Below are 12043 nucleotides of genomic sequence, written 5' to 3'. Positions count from 1 at the left end.
TGCTAGGCAGTATCAACAAACTATTGCAATATTTCAGGTGTGACATGATAAGTACCTATACCAAGATGGTGACAATATTAGAAGAGTTGTTCACTTTTTCCAACTCTCCGTGACCCCCATTTTGGTGTTTTCTTGGCAGGGATACTGGAGGGGTTTGCCATTCTTTCTCCAGCTCATTTTACAGATGAGGAAACTGAGACACACTTTGGCTAAGTGACTTTCCCAGTCACACAGCTAGTATTTGAAGTCAGATTTGAACTCAGGAAGAGCAGTCTTGATCACAGGCCTGGTACTCTATCACTTGGGCCACCTAGGGGCAGAAGAAAGTAGTGATATGGGCAGGAAATTTGGGGTCCATTGATCGTGAGTTGTCCCAAAAGAATTACAAGACTCAGTGACTCAGTTTACCAAGTTTTATTGCAATGCTCTGAGTTGTCACATATTGGAGCAATGTTACAAATGTGAAATCTACAATCTGTGGTAACAGATTGGCTATTGGGGTGGAGGTGGGGGATGAGAGTGAGTAGATGATGATACCTAGATAGTAATAGATAGGGAAGTCTGGAAGGGGAGAAGGTTTGGGGAAAAGATAATGAGTTCTGTTTTGTATATACTGAATGTAAGATGTCTCCTGGACATCTACTTTGCACTGTCTGAATGACAGTTGGAAATGCAAGTCTAGAGGTCATTAGAGAGGTTAAGACTGTATAAGTAGGGGCAGCTAGGTGGCGCAGTGGATAGAGCACCGGCCCTGGAGTTAGGAGGACCTGAGTTCAAATCCAGCCTCAGACACTTAACACTTACTAGCTGTGTGACCCTGGGCAAGTCATGTGACCCCAATTGCCTCACTAATTAAAAAAAAAAAAAGACTGTATAAGTAAATTTAAGAATCATCAACTTGGAGATGATAATTAAAATCTTAGGAGCTGGGGCAGCTAGGTGGCGCAGCGGATAGAGCACCGGCCCTGGAGTCAGGAGTACCGGAGTTCAAATCCAGCCTCAGACATTTAACACTAGCTGTGTGAACCTGGGCAAGTCACTTAACCCCAATTGCCTCACTAAAAAAAACCCAAAAAATCTTAGGAGCTGTGAGATGGCTAAGTGATGTAGTATAGAGGTAGTCAGCCCATTTCCCCTCCCCCTTTCAGTTCCTGATCCTATTCCTATCTTCTCCAAGAGTTTTCCCTTTCAATTAAGCCTTCTTCCCATCTTCAATCAGTCCTACAAATCTCTTAAAATACTTAACCCTGCCCTACCCTCAAGCTACTTTTTGATGAATATCTGACTTTCAGTCCTACCACTCAACTAAAACCACATTCTTCTACCTTCCAACAACCTCTTAGATGGGTTCTCAGGCCCCATTCTTCTTGAATTCTCAGTAATTTTTAACAGTTTACCAATCCCTCTGAACTACTTGGTGGCATAGTGAATTGAGTGCTGAGCCTGGAGTCAGGAAGACTCAACTTCCTGGGTACAAATCCAGACTTAGACATTAACTGCATGATCCTGGGCAAGTCACTTCACCCTGTTTGCCTCAGTTTCTTCATCTGTAAATGAACTGGAGAAGGAATGGCAAACCACTCTAGTATCTCTGCCAAGAAAATCCCAAATGGGGTTACAGAGAATCAAACACCACTGGAACACGACTAAACAACAAATTCTCTTCCTAGTATTAGCTTCCTTCTAACTACCACTCTGCTTTCTAATCATGTTGGGGTTTTTTAATATATACATAACTGTGTGTATTCAACCCTCCTTTGTGTAATTAGATCACAGGAAAGTTCATCTAATACATATCCTCTTACTTTCTTCATTTTTCATATTCTTCTTCTTTTTTTTTTAGTGAGGCAATTAGGGTTAAGTGACTTGCCCAGGGTCACACAGCTAGTAAGTGTTAAGTGTCTGAGGCCGGATTTGAACTCAGGTCCTCCTGACTCCAGGGCCGGTGCTATATCCACTGTGCCACCTGGCTAACCCCCCAAGTTTTATTAAAATACTGTGGGGAGCAGCTAGATGGCCTCACTTAAAAAAAATACTGTGATGACCACCGGGAGACACCAAGGAGATAGATATCTCAAATGGGGGAAGAAAGAAAATTAGATTTATAGTGAAAAAATTAGATTATCTCCTCATTATCTTAATCTCCTTGTGGGAAATTCTTGGGAGGTTTTATCCTAATTTGGATTTTCCTGGAGTCCTAAAACATCCCCCAAGGTTGTCCTTAGAGGTATGTCCCCCAACCTTTGTCCTTAGAGGTATGTTTTTAGGGTTTAGGCATCATTAGGTGAACCAAAGGACACATTTGGCCTTTTCTGCGCAAGTTCCTAAAGACATGCTTAAATTTGTGAGACCCAGAGGGTCTCAGTGTTTTTTATATCTCTTTACTTAAGATCTGGTTTCTAGGTGTCCTGTCATCTAGGAAATTTTTTTTTTTTTGTGAGGCAATTGGGGTTAAGTGACTTGCCTAGGGTCACACAGCTAGTAAGTGTTAAGTGTCTGTGGCCGGATTTGAACTAAGGTACTCTTGAATCCAGGGTCGGTGCTCTATCCACTGCGCCACCTAGCTGCCCCCATCTAGGAATATTAATGGCTATTAATGGTTAATGGTCCCTAGTTACAGTCTCTGTTGATGGTGAGGGTTGATAGGGACTTGAACCCTCTTGGTTACAGTACTATTGATAAGAACACAAACCTTAATTTCTCTATTAACTTTGATGTGGGATGGAATTAGGGTGATCAGATTGATCGTATTCTATCCCATATCAACCTTTTTATGTACTATTGATAAGGACTCAAGCTTCAGTTTTTCTGTTAACCCCTTTTTGCCTCCTCCCTCATTCTCACTTACTCCAGCCATAAGAAGTAAGTTCTATCTCCCTCTTCCTTCTTTCTACACTAGAATACATTTCTTCTTTTTATCCTTTGTTTTGTTTCTCTTTTTGATAACCTCAGAAATTAACTCCCTCTAATACCTTCATAAGAAAGGTTCTGAAGAACAATTGTTTCCTTTCCCCCATTTAGAATTTAAACCCTTCATCCACATATAACCCCCTCCTATTATTCAAATAAATTAACTTTTCAACTTGAGTTGATACGGTCCTGGCCTCATGGAACTCACAGTCTAACTGGGGTTGACACCAATATGTATAACTAAACTAAACATTACATGTGACTTGGGGTTCTTAATGCCATATCAGCAAAGCACACAACAATTCTTAGGCATTACTGGGGGCAGCTCAGTGGCACAGTGGATAAAGCACCAGCCCTGGATTCTGGAGGACCTGAGTTCAAATCTGACCTCAGACATTTGACACTTACTAGCTGTGTGATCCTGGGCAAGTCACATAACCTTCATTGTCCCACCAAAAAAAAAAAAAGGCATTCCCAGAGCCAAAGAGGGGTTTCAGTCAGCAAAGGGAGCACCCACAATAATGTACATCAAAGTATGTGTGGGGCAGCTAGGTGGCTCAGTGGATAGAGCACTGGCCCTGGATTTAGGAGGACCTGAGTTCAAATCCAGCCTCAGACACTTGACACTTATTAGCTGAGTGACCCTGGGCAAGTCACTTAACCCTCATTGCCCTGCAAGAAAAAAAAGAAAAAGAAAAAAAAAGTACTATGTGTGATGAGCAAGATTCTTATATAACCTTTCTATATGAAGAAACTGAGGCTCAGAGATGGGAAGTCACTTATCCAGAGCCAATAATCACATGGAATTTCACAATTAGAAAAGACTTCAGGGGCAGTTAGGTGGCACAGTGGATAAAGCACCAGCCCTGGATTCAGGAGGACCTGAGTTCAAATCCGGCCTCAGACACTTAACACTTACTAGCTGTGTGACCCTAAGCAAGTCACTTAACCCCAATTGCCTCACCAAAAAAAAAAAAAAGAAAAGACTTCAGAGGGCGCTAAGTCCAAACTGTACCAGAACAAGAATCACTCTCTATTGTACACAATAAGGTGTTATCCAGATTTTACTAGAAGAGTGCTAATAAAGTAGAATTTACTGCCTATAAGACTGTCCATTTCACTTTAGACCAAGTGTAACTGTTAGAAAGGTTTATCTTAAACCAAACCTAAATCTGCTTCTCTGCAGCTTCTGCCCAGCTGCCAAAGGGAAGTTGTAGTGCCTAGCCCAAGGTGATACAGTTTTCACCAAGGGTATACATCAAGTGGGTGACAACTTTAGGTTCTCACTTGACTTGTTTTCCCACTTGACCACACTGCCTTCTTGAGAGAGAGAGAGAGAGAGAGAGAGAGAGAGAGAGAGAGAGAGAGAGCACAAAACCTAACCAAAAGAACATCTAAATAAGACAAATTAGACCTCCATGAGAAGTCTGTAACATATCACCCACTAAAAATTGTGCTAGAGAAGAACACTTTGAGGGAACTTCATTATAGAGATGGATAACTGGAAAAATGACAGTAGCCTTCCAAAGCAGCCAGAATTGGGGGTAACTCATGCACAGCCTTGAACCTCCACTGATATACAACAGTCAAGAAATCCAGAGGAAGGCCCCCAGTCCCCTGAGTAGGTCCCAGTACATGCACAAGAGTGCCATTAATGAGAAGGCATGACTAGGATATAATCTCACCATTCCCATCCGAGGGAGAAGCCACAGGGACAAGATAACAGATTTATCAAAATATCTAAGTGTGTTGGGGAGACTAGTTAAAATAAGGAGAGATAAGATTCCCTTTCCCTCGCAAGCACAAATGAGATAAGCTCAAATAAGCAAAATACTTTTAAACTTAGAAATTTCCTCCTAGCCTGGATCCGGGCATACAACATGTAAATAGAAGAGATAACTGTTGAACTGATTTAAAGGCGCAGGGAAACAAGATTATTTCCCTTACCTCCCAGCCTGAGCAGACTAATTAGTTCTTCACTAATCCTCAATTTTCCCTATATAGAATGGGATTGAAGGGGAGGTAGTAAGGGCAAAGAGTCTTGGCCTAGGATTAGGAAACATGCCAGTTTCAGGGTCTTTGTCAAACACCCTTTAGCAAGGGTTTCCCCCTCAGTAAAATGTTTAGACTGGACGCCCTTCAAGGGTTCTTCCCACTGGAATTTCTTTGTTCTAACTTCATTCCTCCTTCCAGATAACTTTCCAATCCAGATATTCAATAAGTCTATGAATAATTCTTTTCACCCAGTAACCAGTCATTTCCTCCACCTCCAAGATTTCTGATTTTTTTTTAAAGCCCATCAGCCTGGAGGTGAAGTGTCAGTTGCCTTGGAGGAATGCAGCTGTGGAGCCAACTTCCTGTAGGAATGAAAAGGGGGAATATGGAAATATTCCCCATTAGAAAGTGAGCCCGGCTGTTGGAAGAATAGTGAAACTATATTGCAGAGAAGCGGGTAACAGAGATTGAATTCTCTATGGGAAAGAAGGTTCTTCTCTATTGAGTGGACTATGCCTTTTTCCTTATGTGCAAAATGGGAATAATAATGACCTCCCTAATAGTAAGGCGATTATTTTGCAGGGTGTAACACTATATGGAAATATGAGGGGTCATTTATATTATTCAGTTGGAGGATTCTTCCCTGGATGAGGCTGGAATTCAGCCTTCAGATTCCTGGACTGTTGGACCCACCCCCATTCCCATTCAAACTTTGTGAGGTGGGGCCCATCCCCCTCTTTTCCTCACTGGGAGTGTCCTGGCCCTGCCCCCTTTTTCCCGAAATGGAACTCTGAGGTGGCTAGGGGCTGGCTTCCCGGGCTGAGCTGGCTGCGCCCTGGCTGGGCTGGCTGCTTGCCTGTGCTGAATAGCTGGTTTCTGATGTAATCCCCTGAGTTGCGTGTGCTCCTACTGCCCTTGGGAAAGCACCCTTCCTGCCTGCAGTTCTTCCCCATCTCCACCTCTCCCCACCTGAGCAGGATGCTCTTTCCTTTTCCATTTGCAGTTTTCTTTTTCAGCTTCCCCCTTTCCCCACTTCCCCTTTTGGCGGTTGCCTCTCCGATTTGGCACCTTGGGGAGACTTCCCTGTAACACTCCCAGAGAGTTAGGATAATATGATTTAGAGACAGCAGGAAAGGTAGAGAGCTACTATCTTCTCCCGGCCCCCCCCCCCCCGCCCCCTGGCAATCCCCATCTATATCCTTTACATACACATATTAGGGCTCTCTTCCTCCCTGGGGTTCCTTCCTAGAGCTCTTTGATCTCTCCCCAGGCTCATTCAACCCCTAACTTATATTAGAGTCATAGATTTAGGACTGTGAGATACTTTAACCTTTTGGTCTCCAGTCCCCCTTGACCCCTCTTCCCAATCCCCACCCAAGAGCTTTGTTCAAATGGATTCTTATTGATAGTTATCATATTAGAAATTAAAACCAAAAAAAAAAAAGAAATTAAAACATCTTAATATTATGAAAATGTTTTGACCTGACAGATACTCTGCAAGAGTCTCTGGAAAGGTCCTTGAACCACACTTTGGATGCCTTAGAAATCACCTAATCCAATCTCCTCATTTTACAAGTAAAGAAAATTGGGAAACCTAGACAAGTTAAGTGGTTTCATTTATTCATCCACCAAGAATTTATTGTGTTTATCGAGTCCAAACAAATTAATAAATAAAACAGTCCTTACCCTCAAAGGGCTTATTTTCTATTGGTGGGATATGGCATGAACAGCTTGATAAAAAATATAAGGTCCTTTTCTTGAGAAGTCTGATAGTAGTTACTAGTGAGTTATACATGACTGGGGAGGGAGAGGGGGAGGGATACCCGAAGTCATATCCCCAAGTCTGAACCTAAGATTTCCTTTTCCCCTACACTACTCTATGCTTTTTGCATTGTATTCCCCCCTAGTTTAAAAAAAAAATCAAGAGCCTTAAGAGCAGGAACTGCTTTGTGGGTTTTTTAATTTTCCTTTTGTGTCTTTGTATCTCCAGTGCCTAGGCAATTAATGGAAATATTTTCATTTTACAGATAAAGAAACTGAGGCCCACAGAGGTTAAGTGACTTGCCTGGGGTCACACAGCTAACTAACCAAATTCAATGCTCTCTCCATTGTATCACACTGCTACATAGGACCACTGAGACAAGCAAAGAGATAACTATCATGAGGTGGTGGGCCCTGGCCCTACCAAGCAAGCCCCTTTTGGCCCAGACCAAGAGAAAGAGGTTTCAAAGACTCTGAGGGATGATCAAAAGGGAGCTGGGATGCAGGGAGTAGATCAAAAGGGAGCAGAAGGAGTAGAAGAGATACTATGTTGTGGGGTTATCTAGGAGAAAACCTGGGCAAAAGTGAGCTATCATGGAAAGGGTCCTGGCCTAGCACTCCTGAGGCCGGGGTTATAGTCCCTGTAATGGGGGGAAATGGGGTATGGGTTGGGGTTAGGGTATGGGGTTCTTGGGAATTCCTCTTTAAAGAATTACACCCTCTTGCACACAAAACTTAGAATAAGGTGATAGTTTATTTAGGAGCAAGGGAAGGGACTCCTTGGGTGACCTTGGGCAACTTACTTGCCCCATCTGGGCCTCAGTTTCTCTAACTATAAAATATAGAGCTTTGACTAAATGGTCTCTTCCAGATTGAACATCCTCCCAGTCTCTCAGACTATGAACCAACCTATTGTAAGAATCCAGCTGGAATGGCCACCAGCTTTCCTGGGGTCCCCACAGGACACCACTGATATAATGATGGAACCCATAAACCCCACAGAAAGAGGATGACCCAGCCATTATGGCCAAAGTTACCTTTTTTTTTTTTTTAGTGAGGCAATTGGGGTTAAGTGACTTGCCCAAGGTCACACAGCTAGTGTTAAGTGTCTGAGGCCGAATTTGAACTCAGGTCCTCCTGACTCCAGGGCCGGTGCTCTATCCATTGCACCACCTAGCTGCCTCTCAAAGTTACTTTTAATCTGCCTTTGATAGAGAACTGACTGGTGACAGAAGCCCCAAACCAAAGCTGGGAAGGAGATGGTCTCCTAAGATGCCATCCTCAGTTCAAATACCAAGGTCGTGCTAAAATATCCTGTATACCCCCCACTTCCAGGGTGTCCTTCTGGAGTCTTCCCAGTGTAATAGAAAAGGGGCAGCTTCTCCTGTGCACATGGAGAATGATGGATATTTCCAGCAGATTCCTCACTACCCCCACCCTCATTTCGGCTGGCTCACAGCTCCCTTCACACGCTCCTGTTGTAGGGAACATTTTAGAAAAACAATTCCCTGGGGGAAGCATATTATTGGGGCAGGTTATGCAACTGTGTACACACAAATTTGGAAAACCCATTAGGGAGTTAAGTATCTGGCTGAACTGGGCACCAGCCAGAGATTTCATCACAGTGTGAAAGAGGAACTTGAAACCTACATTGTCCCAGAGATGGGGCAGACTCTTTCCCCCTAGTTCCTGCTGTTCAGGTAGCTATACCTTGGGAAACATCTTTCCGTTTTCAGGCAGCTCCTTGGGAAGTGTGAGACTCCAATGACCAACAGGGCTGGATGGAATTTGTCCTGGTGATCTATATAGGAAGACAGCAGCTGGACCCTCATTACTTTTCTCCTTTCCCCCCAACTGCTTCTAATTCTACTTAAACAAATACTTGGCTTGGTGGTCTGTGCTTCTGGGGATAGCAATTGTTATGTAATGGTAAAAAATACTAGATATGAGAGGACCAGAGGACCAGAGATTGACTCTGAGCTCTGTTACTCACTCTCTGTGTGACCCTAAAGAAGTCATTTCACTTTTCTGGGTCCCAGTTCCTTTTTCAGTTCTAAATCCTGTGATCCTATACTTGGTGGAAGGTCTTTTTACTTCATCTTCCAGGGCCTGGATACTGTAAGAGGGAATTGGTAAGATAAGTAGCTACTGACTCTCTCTAGGGGAGAACCAGTTTAATTTGGTTCAGTTCAATAAATACTTATTAAATGCCTACTCTGTTCAGAGTGCTGTCTAGGGGAGATACGATGAAAAATGATGGTGTCCCTGCCCTCAAGGAGGATATAGTCTGGAGGGAGAGATGATAAGGTATACAAACACAGCTCTCTTAAGGATATCTGACCTCCCCATTCCCACTTTCTCCTCCATGTTTGCCTTGGAGAAGAGACATTCAAAAGTGCCTTGGTGAGGGGACAAAAAAGATGCCATAGTAAGTTAAAATATTAGTGCGTGAAGAAACTTCAGGATTGTATTGTTTTTGATGTAGAAGATCTGTTTGGAGGCAACTTATGCCCATGGGGTGGGAATAGATCTCCAAATGGTCTCTAGAGTGAGTGAGTCATAGTGTCTCTAGGGAAACGGGAACAGAGACAAGTGCTTAATATTGGGAAAGGCTGTGGCTGGACACTGGCTGTGGTCCAAGTCAACTCTGAGTTCATTATCTGGAGGGAGATTTGCAGTGAAGTAGGTCTAGGAAGGAAGAAGCATGTTTCTCAATGTTGGAGAATCCCATAGATCAACCTCCTCTGAGTCTCTTCTGCCTCAGTTTCCCTAGTGCTATACAAAGCTGGGATCCAGCTACTGGTAATCTAAGGCACATATAGCTGGAAGAGATCACTAGGTTCATCTCTGATGTCTCCTTTCTGAAGTAGGAAATTTACCTACAGTATCCCCAACAGATGAACAGATGAACAACAGTCTCTGCTCTAACACCTTCAAGGATGGGAAACATGTCCTAGAGAGAGACAGTTCATTCCACATTTATTTAATTGTTGGTAAGATTTGTGTTTCTGGAGCTCTGGGGACTATTCACTGGAGTTCTTTTGACTTCCTTAGATTTTCACAATGACCTTCTTTTAGTGGTTGGAATTCTGAAAAGAGCACAGGGATACTTGGGATCTAGTTTCAGTGTGACCTTTGGCAAGTCACTTGCCCTCTCTGGGTCTCAGTTTCCTCCTATCTATGAAAGGGTCAGACTAGGTGGGCCCTCAATATTTCTTCTGGGTCTGACCTATGGTTCAACAGTCTGCTGCCTGGACCAAACTAGGTCCCATAAAGGAGAAAGGGGAGTTATTGGGGAGAGGGGGATTAGAGGAAAGGGGGAAAGGAAAGGAAGCTTTTTTGGGGGGGGGTGGGCAATGAGGGTTAAGTGACTTGCCCAAGGTCACATAGCTAGTAAGTGTTAAGTGTCTGAGGTCAAATTTGAACTCAGGTCCTCCTGACTCCAGGACCTGTGCTCTATCCACTGCACCACTTAGCTGCCCCTGAAAGGGGGAATGAAGATTGAAGGGTTGAAACAGATTGTAAGGGCTTCTGAGTATGGTAATGAACATTCGATTTTGCAAGTATTTATTGGCTGTGGACTGTATGTGTTCAGTCCTGTGCTAAACACCAAAGTTGAAGACCCTGGCCTTGCCCTGGGAAAGTTGAAAATCAATCTGGGAAGACAAGATTAACTCAGAGAGGACAGTTAGAGAACACTTAGTGACTAAGCACCATTAGGAGTGATACAGACCATGTGTCAGAAAGAGCTGGAAGGAACCTTCCAGGCAGTCTCATCATAGCCCCTCATTTTACAGAAACCTAGCAAAGGGGAATGACTTGCCCATGGAGAAAGCACAGGTCAGGAAATCAGGGGGTATGGGTTTAATCCTGGTTTCCAGTTCAGTTCTCTCCCCACTTGGGGCAGTTAGGTAGCTAAGTGGATAGAATGCCAGGCCTGGAGTCAGGAAGATTCCTCTTCCTGAGTTCAAATCCAGCCTCAGACACTTGCTAGCTGTGTGACCCTGGGCAAGTCACTTCAACCTATTTGCTTCAGTTCCTCATCTGTAAAATGAGCTGGAGAAGGAAATGGCAAACCACTCCAGTATCTTTGCCAAGAAAACCCCAAATGGGGTCAAGAAGAGTTGAATCCACTGAACAAGAAGAAGTTTACTCCATTACACCATGCTCCTTGCATTAAGAGAACCCTGATCCTGAGTTCTCTCCCAGACTGGGCTCTGTGGAAAAGTCAAGGAGATAATTTAGAGGAGAAAGAGGTGATATTAATACCCATAGCTAGGCATTTATCGTTGGCCTATAGAAGAGCTATACTAATAGAGGATGAACCTTGTAAGAATACCTGTTTGGCTCCTCTTTTGGTGTAGTGGAATGGCAGAGAAATTGCTGACATCTGGGTTTGAATCCTGCTTTAAATACCTGTTAGCTTTTTGATGCCAGCCAAGTCATTTAACCCTTTCAGAGACTCAGTTTTCCCAACTGTAAAGTGGGGATGATCGTAACTATAGACCCTGCCCTACAGCTGTTCTGAGGAAAGTGCAGACATTAGCATACTATATAAAAATGAGTTATTTTTATCTCCTCTCCAACCAGGGGTCTGCCAATACCCAATAAGTTGGCTGGGGCACTGTACCTTTTCTCGGGGATCCTGATGTCTACATTCTAGTGAAGTTCATGTCTTCTTCAGGAAAACTCACCAGTTAAGTCAGAGTCCTGCAGAAACAGGGCTGGGACAAATGACACACTGTAATCACTCTCCCCCATCCCCTGCAATAAGGTAAAATAGCATTGTGTGAGTGTGGTGTCTATGTAGTTGATGTGCGGACCATCAATAAGGTGCAGAAGGAACAGAAGAGTCAAGAGAGATCAGATTGCTATCTATTTACTAGTTCTATGACCTTTGGCAAATAATTTCCCATCTCTGGGCTTCAGTTTCCCTAGCTTTAAAATGAAGATCAGAATACTTTCACCATAGTCTCACAAGGTCATTGTGAAGAAAGTACTTTGTAAATTGTAAAACACCTTAGACAGGTACATTTCTTTTTTCTTTTTTCTCTCTCTCTCTTTTTTTTCCCTCAGGGTAATGGGGGTTAAGTGACTTGCCCAGGGTCACACAGCTAGTGTCAAGTGTCTGAGGTTGGATTTGAACTCAGGTTCTCCTGAATCCAGGGCCCGGTGCTTTATCCACTGCACCACCTAGCTGCCTCAAGACAGGTACATTTCGTGGATTAATATATGCTGGAATTATAAGGGTGCTTAGAAATCATCTAGTCCAACCTCCCCCACTCTACAGATGAGGCAGGCAACTGAGCCTGAGGGGTCAAGGTCACATAGCAGCAGACCTAGGATTGAACACCCCCCTTCCCCTTTGCGCTTCATT

The sequence above is a fragment of the Dromiciops gliroides genome, chromosome 2 (assembly GCF_019393635.1).
Source record: "Dromiciops gliroides isolate mDroGli1 chromosome 2, mDroGli1.pri, whole genome shotgun sequence".
Lineage (NCBI taxonomy): Eukaryota > Metazoa > Chordata > Mammalia > Microbiotheria > Microbiotheriidae > Dromiciops > Dromiciops gliroides.
This window is presented reverse-complemented; position numbering follows the sequence as displayed.